The following is a 12,498-nucleotide window of genomic DNA, read 5'->3' as shown; positions in this document are numbered from 1 at the left end:
CGAGAGTGACTAAGTACCGGTCGACAATCTGTGACTAGGAACAACTAGTCAACAGTTGCCCTCAGCCCGATGATGGTTCATCCCTGTGTCACTAAATAGTCAACACGTTACCTCATCTGTAATACCCCATGTTCGTATGAGGTTGTCACGTAATTTCGATAAGTTTAGAATACCGAAGAATTGGCTTTATAGCAGTTATAAGTACCGAATCGACTGTAGGGAATGCCTTGGAGTGAAATTGTCTAAGGAAAATGATATGGTCTCGATGTGCGTTCTGAGTTAGGATTTATGGTATCAAAAGAAATCAGATCGAAAATAGTTTTCGGTATAACTAAAATACAACTGTCATTTAGGCTGTAAAACCAAATCGTTGTAGGAGACTCTCGAAAAATCAACGGAACCCTAGGGGGCATCGGTTTTATGTAATAAGCAATCCTTCAGTGGTTTCGGGATGAAACGATAGCCCAGTGAGGACACTGGCGGGAAATCGTCATTTTCAACTAAGATTTGAATTATTAATTGGAGATTTTTGGTATTATAATGTAAATTAATTTGAGGTTTAAGGCCGTAGTTGCAATCAGGGAATTGCACTAGTGTAATAGGGATGAAATTTTGGGTTTAATGTATAATTTTTAAAATTAATTATGCAGTTTTTATATATATTAAAATAGTATATAATTATATATATATGTATGAGTGTAGCAGGCACCTCTGCAAGCTTCACCCATACCCCTACTCCAATCAGCCACGCCCTGCAATGAGCCACATCTCTGCAATATTTGGTTAGATTTGCACGCTAAGAGAAATGGGCAGAGGGTTGGCATTGGCTATAAATAGAGGAGAGTTTGAGAGGTTCGGGCAGAGCAAGCAACAAAGAGTTGCAGAGAGAGAGAAGGAGAGCTATGGCCGAGAGTGACAGCGTGAGGAATGGTCGAGAGAAGCTTGAGAGCTTGAGAGTTCGAGGAGCCGCGAGGAAGGCCAAAGGCAGCCGCACAGTGCATGAAGAATGAAATGTATGTTACGTAGTCCATGTATTTAAGTTCTGCTACTTTAGATTCTGAACGTTTTGAGGAATGTTGAAGATGTAAGAATTTATTTATGATTAATGTTAAGATATCAGGTTTCGATCTTTGCTTCCGCATTTGATGTGTATAGTGATTCTCTTTCAAGAAAAATGATTGGAAGTTCTGGGACAGATTCGAGGTATGATGTGGTTTAGTTTTAGTGTTTGAAAGAAAAAAAAAATTATTCTCCATGAATTGTCCCAAGTTATAACGCACCCGGGAAAATAGGGCGTTACAGTTGGTATCAGAGTTTAAGTATATTGGAAGCCTTAAGTGACTCTGATGAAGTTAATATCAGAGTTAATTCCTATTTGGAGATTCGAAGATTGTCGATTGAAGGCTTAGAGGTTATTGGATTAAGTGTTGTGTAGTGGAAGTGCATGTCTAGCCAAGTTCTGGCTAAGGAAATACTTGGTATTTAAGTGTACCCATTTGTGACCCACCTCTCTTTACTGAAAACTTACATGGTGTACTATTCACATACAGACATTATTCCAGTATACGGTAACTATTCTCAGTGAATAGTAGAAGCCTAATGGAAGATAGTACAAGCAGAATGATCTAGCTATTGAAATTAGAATCCAATGATATGATTCGGGTATAAGGTTGTTCATGATTGTAGATTCAAGAGATTTAGAGACTGCTAATTTAAGGTCATTAGTGAAATCCTTATAATGAAAGATAAGATAACGGTGGTTATTGAGGATGATCTAATCATGAATGATTAGTCTAATGTGACATAGCCTAGATGCTGAATTAGGATCGAATGATAAATATTTTTCGAGGATCATTTAGTGCCTTGGAAATGAGATGTAAAGATCAGGGATCCAACGGATTGGGTCAAGCAAGAGGCCAGAGATGGCTAAATAAAGGCGTATTAGTTGCTCCAATTGATGAGGTGATAGTGATACAACCGATGTGACTCGCAGAGACAGGATAAGGAACCCTAGCAGCGTGATGACACTATTTGTTTGGTGTTCGCAGTGACAGATCTTGATCTAGTGACCCATGCAGATGGTTGATAGGTGGCTTGCGATAAGGTACGGGAAGCACCGTTGATTGAAGCATCATAGCAGACTGCTTGGAAGACGATCAGATGCTGAAAATCTAGGACAGCCCAGTAGGGTCTGTATCTTGTATGGGTCTAAGTCCCAATGGTCTAAGAGCGAGATGTACCACTAGCTGTGATTGATCGAGGCCGGAGAATCAACCCGAAAATGAAATGGATTGAGTATGGACTGAGTGTCCTATCTAAAGAATTGTATCAGGGTTCGCAGTTATCTTGGGAGTAGGAACACAACGTACAGTGTAGATACCGCGATATCTAGTATGGCAATGGGATCATGAATGGTCAAGTGCCGATAGTCAGCTGAATCTAAAGATCAACACGGCCAGTTCAAGGCCTTGACGATGAGTAGTGAGATAGTGACCTCAGTTCAAAGTAGAGTTCGGGTATTGAAAAATAAAAGAGCTACTTAATAGGTCGTATCAACCCTAAAGGAATGATAAGGAGACCTAGTCAACGGAGGTTGTGACTACGGTTTAGTATGCCAAATAGACTTGCGGAATCAGGTAAAGTTGTCGGTGGTCAACCCGATGAGGAAAACTAAGAAGCACCATGATGAATGGTGGATTGAGGGCAATAGTTGCAAGGAAATAAAGTTCACGGAAGATGATTAGACCAGATATCGTGACCTGATTCGAGATTTTTGAAGATAAATCAGTTTGAGATTCTTGAGGAATTTCTTGAAAGAATTGATTACGGATCTAAGGATTCATAAGGAAACTTTAGAGTTTGCATGAAGAAATCCAGTAAGGATTGGGAGTACCATGGATAACGTAAGTACCTGCCTACTCTAGCTAGTAGTATAATTATGGATTGTCATCTTGAACATTGTGCAAATCTTGGACGTGATTAAGAGAATCAAGTAATGGCAGATGTTCCAGGATAACAAGTCACAGTAGGAGAAGCTGCAGACTTAGATCGATTAGAAATTCGAGATTTTCGATTTTGGAGTATGAAACTCTCGTATGGCTAGACGGTTAGTCTAAGTAGCCGAGTAGACAAATTGAGAGATGTATAGCTAGATAACCATTAAAGTGATGATAGTAAGTTATGATTACAAGGAGCTTATTGATCTATTGTACAAACACTTGAGGTCAATGAAAAGCCGTAAGAAAAATGGAAAATACCAGGAGGTATTCTCGGAAGACTTATCGATGATGAAATTACCAATAATAGCTTGAGGTTATAAATGGCTTGATTGAGAATGTAAATTATCGGGCTTTGAAAAGGGTGAGTTGATATCTTTATCTCAAATTTGATGAATTATAAAATAGCTACAAGAGGCTGAGATATTTCTATGAACGATCAAGGGAATGAGGCATTCCAGAAATCGGCAATAGAGTCATGATTTGATGATTTGACCAAAGTACCGTCTACATTGAAGATGCTTTAGTGATTGTGTTTATCGAGGATCTATTGATGTACTCCTCAGATAGGGAGACGCATGAGAAACATTGAGGATAATGTTAGGGAACGTCACGATAGATGTTGAGACTGAGACTTATTTGCTAGGTCGCGAGCCAATCGAGAAAGAAATGATGAGAGCATGAGGCTTTGTGTCGGGAACGTGAAGTCAAGGTCGAGGATTGAAAGTTCTAAAAAGTCAGATATCCCAGTAGGTTTCGAGAGACGAGCCAAATGTTTTGAGTAGAGGTTGGTTCAAGCAAAGGTCGGTAACTTGAGTAAATAGCTCTGAAAAGGATCGAGCATGATTAAAGTTAGTTGACATAAAATGTTATTACTCGAAGATTAATTTGAGGATTAAATGATTAATTTGATGATATAAAAAAAAAAAAGTGCGAGGAGTTATTTAGGTATTAGTTTGGCGACCAAGTAACAAAGGAGCAAGCGATGCAAGGATATTAGTATTGCTAGACTTGGAAGACAACGTTAGATTTTGATCGATATTAAAGATTAAGTTTGGAGACAAATAGAATCTATTAATAAAAATTTCTTGAGGAAATAGTTACATGACATGATTAGAAGATGATTGTGGGCAATAGAAGGAAACTCGAGGTTATATCGGGCAATGAATACCTACAAGAGTTAGATTGGATGATTTAGTAAAAGAAAATTGAGAATTGATGTTGTGGATATGAGAGCCGCGGGCTCATTATAATGATGTGGGTACCAGCTTGGATGAGAGTTCAGGTTAAGACTCGTGACCCAAGGACCGAGTTATGCGATTATAATTTTTGGAAAGAGAAATTCGAAAGGTATGCATGGTTGCCAAGTGTACTTGTTGATGAGCATGGTCAGTCCAGAGGTTCGGATTTTGATACGCACATCGGTATTCACAAGTTTCGAGTAGGGTCTTCTCTAGTTATTTGATCAATCAGGTGCTAATTTCGAGGATTAAATTGAGATTTTAAGACATGTGACAAATTTTGAGGATGAAATTTTTGTAAGGAGGGGAGAATGTAATACCCCATGTTCGTATGAGGTTGTCATGTAATTTTGATAAGTTTAGAATACCGAAGAATTGACTTTATAGCAGTTATAAGTACCGAATCGACTACAAGGAATGCCTTGGAGTGAAATTGTCTAAGGAAAATGATATGGTCTCGATGTGCGTTCCGAGTTAGTATTTATGGTATCAAAAGAAATCGGATCAGGAACAGTTTTCGATACAGCTAAAATACAACTGACATTTAGGCTGTAAAATCGAATCGTTGTAGGAGACTCCCGAAAAATCAACGGAACCCTAGGGGGGCTCCGGTTTTGCGTAATAAACAACCCTTCAGTGGTTTCGGGATGAAACGATAGCCCGGTGAGGATACTGGAGCGAAATCGTCCTTTTCAACTAAGATTTGAATTATTAATTGGAGATTTTCGGTATTGTAATGTAAATTAATTTGAGATTTAAGGCCGTAGTTGCAATTAGGGAATTGCACTAGTGTAATAGGGATGGAATTTGGGGTTTAATGTATAATTTTTAAAATTAATTATGCAGTTTTTATATATATTAAAATAGTATATAATTATATATATATGTATGCGTGTAGCAAGCGCCTCTGTAAGCTTCACCCATACCCTTACTCCAATCAGCCACGCCCTGCAATGAGCCACGTCTCTGTAATATTTGGTTAGATTTGCACGCTAAGAGAAATGGGCAGAGGGTTGGTGTTGGCTATAAATAGAGGAGAGTTTTAGAGGTTTGGGTAGAGCAAGTAACAAAGAGTTGTAGAGAGAGAGAAAGAGAGCTATAGTTGAGAGTGATAGCATGAGGAATGGCCGAGAGTAGCTTGAGAGCTCGAGAGTTCGAGGAGCTGCGAGGAAGGCCAAAGGCGGCCGTATAGCAGCGGCGGCCATGGCCGCAAGCTGCTGCAACGAGGCAGCAGCAGCCGCGGCCGCGAACGATTGCCAACGGCAGTGCAGCAATCACGAAAGTCGGCGATGGCCGACGAGGGCGATCACGGCGGCCGGCGGGCGCGGGAAGGAAAGCCAGCAGAGCTCGGCCATGCGCCCATGGCAGCAGTTGCGCGCAGGAAGGAGAAGAAGAAGGGAAGAAGAAGAAGAAGAAGAGAAGGAAGAAGAAAATAGAAGAAGAAGAAGAAGAAGAAAGAAAGAGAAGAAGAAGTTGCAGGTGCATGGCAGGGGCGGGAGGAGGAAGAAGATGGTGGAGAAGAAGAGAAGAAATAAAAGGAGAAGAAGAAAGAAAAAGAAAAGAAAGAAAGAAAAGAAAAAAAAAGAAAGAAAAAGAAGAAGAAAATAGGAAAAATTCTCGAAAAAAACCCAAAAAATAGGATTTGGTGATCTACTAATATTCTGGAGATTTTGGGTGAAAGAATGGTTCGGGCACACATTTCAAGGATGTGGCACGCATACCGAGAAAATCGAAGAAGCTAAGTTAAGGTAAGTAAAATTTCTTAGAAAATTTTAAAAATTTAGGAATATTATTTTATGAATTTTCGTAGTGAAATATTTGAAAAAAATATTTTAGAAATATTTAGTTTGGATTTATTGAGGAAAAATAGGAAGAAATAAAGAGAAAATGCAAGAAATTATGGGAAAATAGGTTTTAATACTTATTTAAATAAATATGGTGATTAGGATGATTTGAGTCTTGAATTGAAGTGACTTATGCGAATTTTGAGGTTGGCACGCAAATCGAGACGATGCACAAATTTCGAAGTAGCCCGATAAGCTTGAGAAGGTAAGTGGTACTTCCCAATTTAAGTTAGTTTATGGAAAATGCTTGGTTTGTAAGTGATTTATGTTCCTCAAAAATGTTTTAATCATATTGACATGCCATGATATGTATCCATCACGTAGACTGCATACATGACATGACTATTGAATGTATAAATACACGTTGATGTCATCAATCACGTGCATTTGTGGCCGTAGGGAGTACGAACTGGCACCGTTGCTTTACCAAGGGTGCACCCATACACCCCGGCTTCGAAAGAGGTGGCCGCAAAAATGGTAGGTAGCATGAGGGGTGCAGTTGACACCTACGAGGAAAGACATTGCATACACACATGACATAACATTATGTACCCTTACTTAGATGATTCATCATTTAACTTGGGTTTTTCCCCTAGAATATTCAAACGTTCCAGATGGAGATTGTAGTAAATTCAAGGATAAATGATGCATAAAATGGCACTCAGCAAAGTGCATGAAGAATGAAATGTATGTTACGTAGCCCCTGTATTTAAGTTCTGCTACTTTAGATTCTGAACGTTTTGAGGAATGTTAAAGATGTAAGAATTTATTTATGATTAATGTTAAGATATCAGGTTTTGATCTTTTCTTCCGCATTTGATGTGTATAGTGATTCTCTTTCAAGAAAAATGATTGGAAGTTCTGGGACAGATTCGAGGTATGATGTGGTTTAGTTTTAGTGTTTGAAAGAAAAAAAAAATTATTGTCCCGAAATTATCCCAAGTTATAACACACCCGGGAAAGCGGAGCGTTACATCATTGGACGACAGCTCACGCCGCCTATTATCACCACTCAAGCCCACATAAAATCACAATCACATTATGATAGACACAACACCTAGAGTGGGTGTCCAATGGTACCAGCTTGTCTGACCTGTCTATAGTCTATCGTAACAGCGCTGATAACCGATGCTCATATATCCAGCCATCATCTGCCACAACCCAACGATCAATGGTCAGTAGTTGTATATCCCACACCCTACGACTCACACAAGCAAATCCTGGGACTTCCGGTTACAACAACTTACCCCGGAGGGTATCCACAACCACAACTAACTCACTAAGAACCTAGCCCACACCAGGTTCGGCATCATTCTCAAGGAAGTAGGGGCGATACAATATCCCATAAGCACTTGCAGAATTAAACCCCAGAAGTCTTCTAATTAAATTAATTTAACAAAATTCGCTCAATAACCATTTATAACTATAACAATTAATTTATGAAACCAAATCGAGTTAAGGGAGGATATAAAATTCATAAATCAAATGAGAATCACGAAGGGAGTAAAGAGCTTGCCTTAAATTAACTGATTTCGATGATTATACGCCCGCATGCCGCTAAATTAATACATACTGCAAATTAGTTTAATTCGATCAAAAATTAATAAAATCATAGCCTAAATAAAATTTCAACCGCACAATACTCTCAATATAATTTTCCTACTTGCATGGCTAATTTAATCTTTAATTAAATTAAGTTTACCTATAATTTATACCAAATTTTCTCCAATTTCTTAGCTTTTGTGCCATCTTCTTCTCCCCAATTCCTTCTCTGTTACTACAAAATTACCCCGGCCAAATGCTCACTATAATCGGCTTAAATTGGCAAAAGAAATGGGCCACTAGAAGCTGTTGCATGGCAGCCAGCTAGTGCCACCGCCTAGCCCCAAAACGACGTTGTTTTGGGGCTAGTTTGCTTATTAAAATCAGCATTTTCGTCCCCCAGCGTACGAAGCCTCCGCAGTTCGAACCTGCGTCTAGCCCATGGACCCCTCGTGTGCGAGCCACCCGCACTACTTGCCCTCACTCAACTTATTTACACACTACATTAAACTTAAGGTGATCCCACAACAGTTCCCAAAAATTACATTTAGACCCCCATACTTTCATAAGTTGTCACATACACCCATATAAAAATAACTCTTATACCCACATTTTTCAACAATTAATTATCCATCACTCTAATATAAAATAAATTAACATTTCCCTTAAACTCATAAATATTTGATAATTACCATAAATACAATAATTAATAATTATCTTAATTAAAATAATTAATAATTATTAACCATTCCCTATTTAAATTGCTAAATATTTCCTATTCCCAATTAATTTAACAATTATTAATTATTCCCAATCAAATTTATAATCATTAAGTATTCCCGAATTATCGAAATATTACACTTTCTATATCAGTCTCTGCATTATTACAAAAGTCTAAAAGCTCATATCATCATCATGACATCAAGAGAAATAATGGAAGAGAGCCAGATGCCTTCTTGGATCAAATTCTTGGCAACGATCCATTGATTCTCCAACGGGTAAAGATGGGTTGTTTCGTCCACACTCTTCTCCACGTGGTGGCATTCGAGGGGAAGTTGGAATACGTTCCTCATGTAATACCCCATTTCGGTATAAAGTTGTCACGTAATTTAGATGAGTTTAAAATATCAAAAAAATGGCTTGATAGTAATTATAAGTACCGAATCAACTGCAGGAAATGCCTTGGGATGAAATTGTCTAAGGAAAATGATATGGTCTCAATGAGCGTTCTGAGTTAAGATTTATGGTAGCGAAAAAAATCGGATCGGGAACAATTTTCGGTGCAACTAAAATGCAGCTGCCATTTAGGCTGCAAAACTGAATCGTTGTAGGAGGCTCTCAAAAAATCAACGGAACCTTAGAAGATCTCCGATTTTGTATAATGAGTAACCCTTCAGTGGTTTTATGATGAAATGATAGCCCGGTGAGGACACTAGGGCAAAATCGACATTTTCGAGTAACTTTAAAGTTATTAATTTTGCGTTTTCGGTATTATAATGCAATTTAATTTGGTGCTTGAGGGTATACTTGTAATTAAGGAGTTGTCCAAGTGAAATAGGATGAAAATTGGAATTTAATTATATAATAACCCATGTTCGTATGAGGTTGCCACGTAATTTTAATAAATATAGAATACTGAAAAATTGGTTTGATAGTAATTATTAGTACCGAATCGACTTTAAGGAATGCTTCGGAGTGAAATTGTCTAAAGAAAATGATATGATTTCGACGAGCGTTCCGAGATATGATTTATGGTATCAAAAGAAATCGGATGGGAAACGATTTTCAATACAGCTAAAATACAGCTGCCATTTAGGCTGTAAAATCGAATTATCGTATGGGACTCCCGAAAAATCAACGGAACGCTAGGGGGGCTCCGGTTTTGTGTAATGAGCAACCCTTCAGTGGTTTCAAGATGAAACGATAGCCCGGTGAGGACACTGGGGCAAAATCGGTATTTTCGAGTAACTTTAAAGTTATTAATTTTGTGTTTTCGGTATTGTAGTAAAATTTAATTCAGCGTTTGATGATGTAATTGCAATTAGAGAATTACACAAGTGTAACAGAAATGAAAAATGAGATTTAAATGTATAATTTTCTTATTATTATATAATATGCAATTATATATATATATATATATGCGAGTGGGTGAGAAGGCCAGCTTCTGTGAAGTTTTTAAATGGCCGAGATTTGCTGCAATGGGAGGGATTTTGGCAGCATGAATTGAGGAAAAAATCTCTAAGAGACATGGTGTAGGTAGGACAGGATGATTTGATGGATTAAGCAATCAAATGTGACGTGCAAAATATATAGATATATATATACATCCGTGCGTGTGTGTGCGTGAATGAGAGCTTCTGTGAAGCTTCATTTTGCTACAATTTGAATTATTCAATTGCTAGAGTGATGGCTAAGGATTTCCTGCAAGATTCAACATCCAAGATTTGTGCAAGATTGGAGAAAATGTCAGCAAGATTATGATCAGATTGAGATTCTGTGATATATAAATTATACATATAAATATATATATGCATTTCGTGTAGTAGCTTGCCTATAAATTGAGATGCATTTGGCCAATTCAGAGCAGTAAGCAAGTGGGAGATCGAGAGAGAGAGAGATCAGAGTGAGAGAGAGGGAGACAGTCGAAAACTGCCATGACAGCAACAACAAGCTGCTGTTCGGCAGCCATGGCCGACGAACAGAGGCAAATGAGCAAGAGTCGCGGGCGTGGAGCAGCTGGTCGCGAGGGTGGCGCGAGCGGAGCAGCGAGCGAGGAGGCCGGATGCAAGCGGTGGCAAGGCCGGCAGGCGATCAGAGGGGCCGTGAGCTCGCAGCGGCTGGGCAGCAAGCAGGCGGCGGCTGCGAGCAGCAGCTTGCGACGGTGCGTGGCGCCTGGGTCCGAGAGGCCGAGGTGACCGGCGGTCGGCGACGGAGGCAAGCGATGGCGCTGGCAGCGGCGGCAACCACGTGAAGAAGAAGAAACAGAGGAGTTGCAGGCGTAGGAAGAAGGAGGAGGAAGATGAGGGAGGAAGAAGAGAAGAGAAAAAGAAAAAAAGAAAAGAAAAAGAAAAGAGAAGAAAGAAAAATAAGAAATAGAAAAAATCTTGAAAAAATCTCAAAAAATAGGAAATTATATTTCAGTAATATCTCGAAGATTTTGGTGAGAAAAACAGCCCGGACACGAGTTTCAAGGATAGAGCACGCATACCGAGGAAGCCGGAGATACTAAGTTAAGGTGAGTGAAATTTCCTAGAAAATTCTAAAAATTCAGGAATATTATTTTATGAATTGTCATAGTGAAATATTTGAGAACATATTTACAAAATATTTAGTTTGGATTTATTGAGGAAAAATAGGAAGAAATAGAGAGAAAATTAAAGAAAATGTAAGAAATTATGGAAAAATAGGTTTTAATACTTATTTAAATAATTATGGTGATTAGGATGTTTTGAGGCTTAAGTTGAAGTGACTGTGCGAATTTTGAGGATGTCACGCAAATCGAGGCAATGTAAGAGGCAGGCGCCGAGGCGATGCAAGAGGTAGGCACGAATATCGAAGTAGCCCGATAAGCTTGAAAGGGTAAGTGGTACTCCCAAACTAGATTTAGTTTTATGGAAAATATTTGGCTTGTAAGAGATTTATGTTCAACTCTCGATCCTCGGGAATGTTTTCATCATATTGACATTCTCTATATGTATCCATCACGTAGACTGCATACATGATATGACTATGAAATGCATATGTACATGATGATATAATTGGTCACGCGCATTGAGGTTGTAGGGAGTACGAATTGGCACCGCTACTTTACCAAGGGTGCCCCCAGACACCTCGACTTCGAAAGAGGTGGCCGTAAGAATGGTAGATAGCATGAGGGGTGCAGTTGACACCTACGATGAAAGACATTGCATACACACATGATAAATCATTATGTACCCTTACTTAGATGATTCATCATCTAACTTGGGCTTTGCCCCTGGAATATTCAAACGTTTCAGATGGAGATTGTAGTAGATTCGAGAATAAATGAGGCATGAAATGGCATTTAGCAGAGTGCATGACGAATGAAATATATGTAATGAAGCCTATGTGTTTAAGTTATGCTACTTTGAAATCTGAACGTTTTTAAGGTACGATGATGTAAGAATTGATTTATGATTAATGTTAAGATATCAGGTTTCGATCATTGCTTCCGCATTTGATGTGTATAATGATTCTCTTTCGAGATAAATGAATGGCAATTCTGCGACGGATTCGAGGAATGATGTGATTTAGTTTTAGTGTTTGAAAGAAAAAAATTTATTGTCCCAAAATTGTCCAAATTATAACGCGCCTGAAAAAGCGGGGCATTACAAATTGTGCAATTTTCTTCAGATTATAGTGTAATATATATAGTTATATATATGTATATATATGTATGCAATGCGTGTGCACGCAAGAGAAATGGCATGCCCTGTAACTTCAAGCCACGCCTCTACAACCCGAAGCCATGCCTTTGCAAAAGTTATGGACTAATCCTCATGCAAAAAAGGTATGGGTAAGCAAGCATGAGGCAATGGAGATTGGCTATAAATAGGAGTAGAAATTGAAGAGGAAAGAAGCACAAATGAAGAAGGAACCATGGCAGCAAGCAATGGCCAAATGGGAGCAAAGCTAGGGCAGCCAGCAAGTAGAGGTCGGTTGAGGTAATGGCACGCGATGGTGATCGTGGAGGTGGCCACAAGCTTCCAAGCAGCCATGGTAGCGAGCTCGAGTTGAGGCGCGGCCATGGCCAATGCAGAACAAGTTCGAACGGCTAGGTAGCAAGCTCAAGCGAGCATAAGGTGACCTAGCAAGGTGTGTGCATCGGTGGAGGCCCGAGAGGTGATCGGAGGA

This window comes from Diospyros lotus, chromosome 2 (assembly GCF_014633365.1).
Source record: "Diospyros lotus cultivar Yz01 chromosome 2, ASM1463336v1, whole genome shotgun sequence".
Classification (NCBI taxonomy): domain Eukaryota; kingdom Viridiplantae; phylum Streptophyta; class Magnoliopsida; order Ericales; family Ebenaceae; genus Diospyros; species Diospyros lotus.
The sequence above is the reverse complement of the archived record's forward strand: the minus strand, read 5'-3'. Positions refer to the sequence as shown.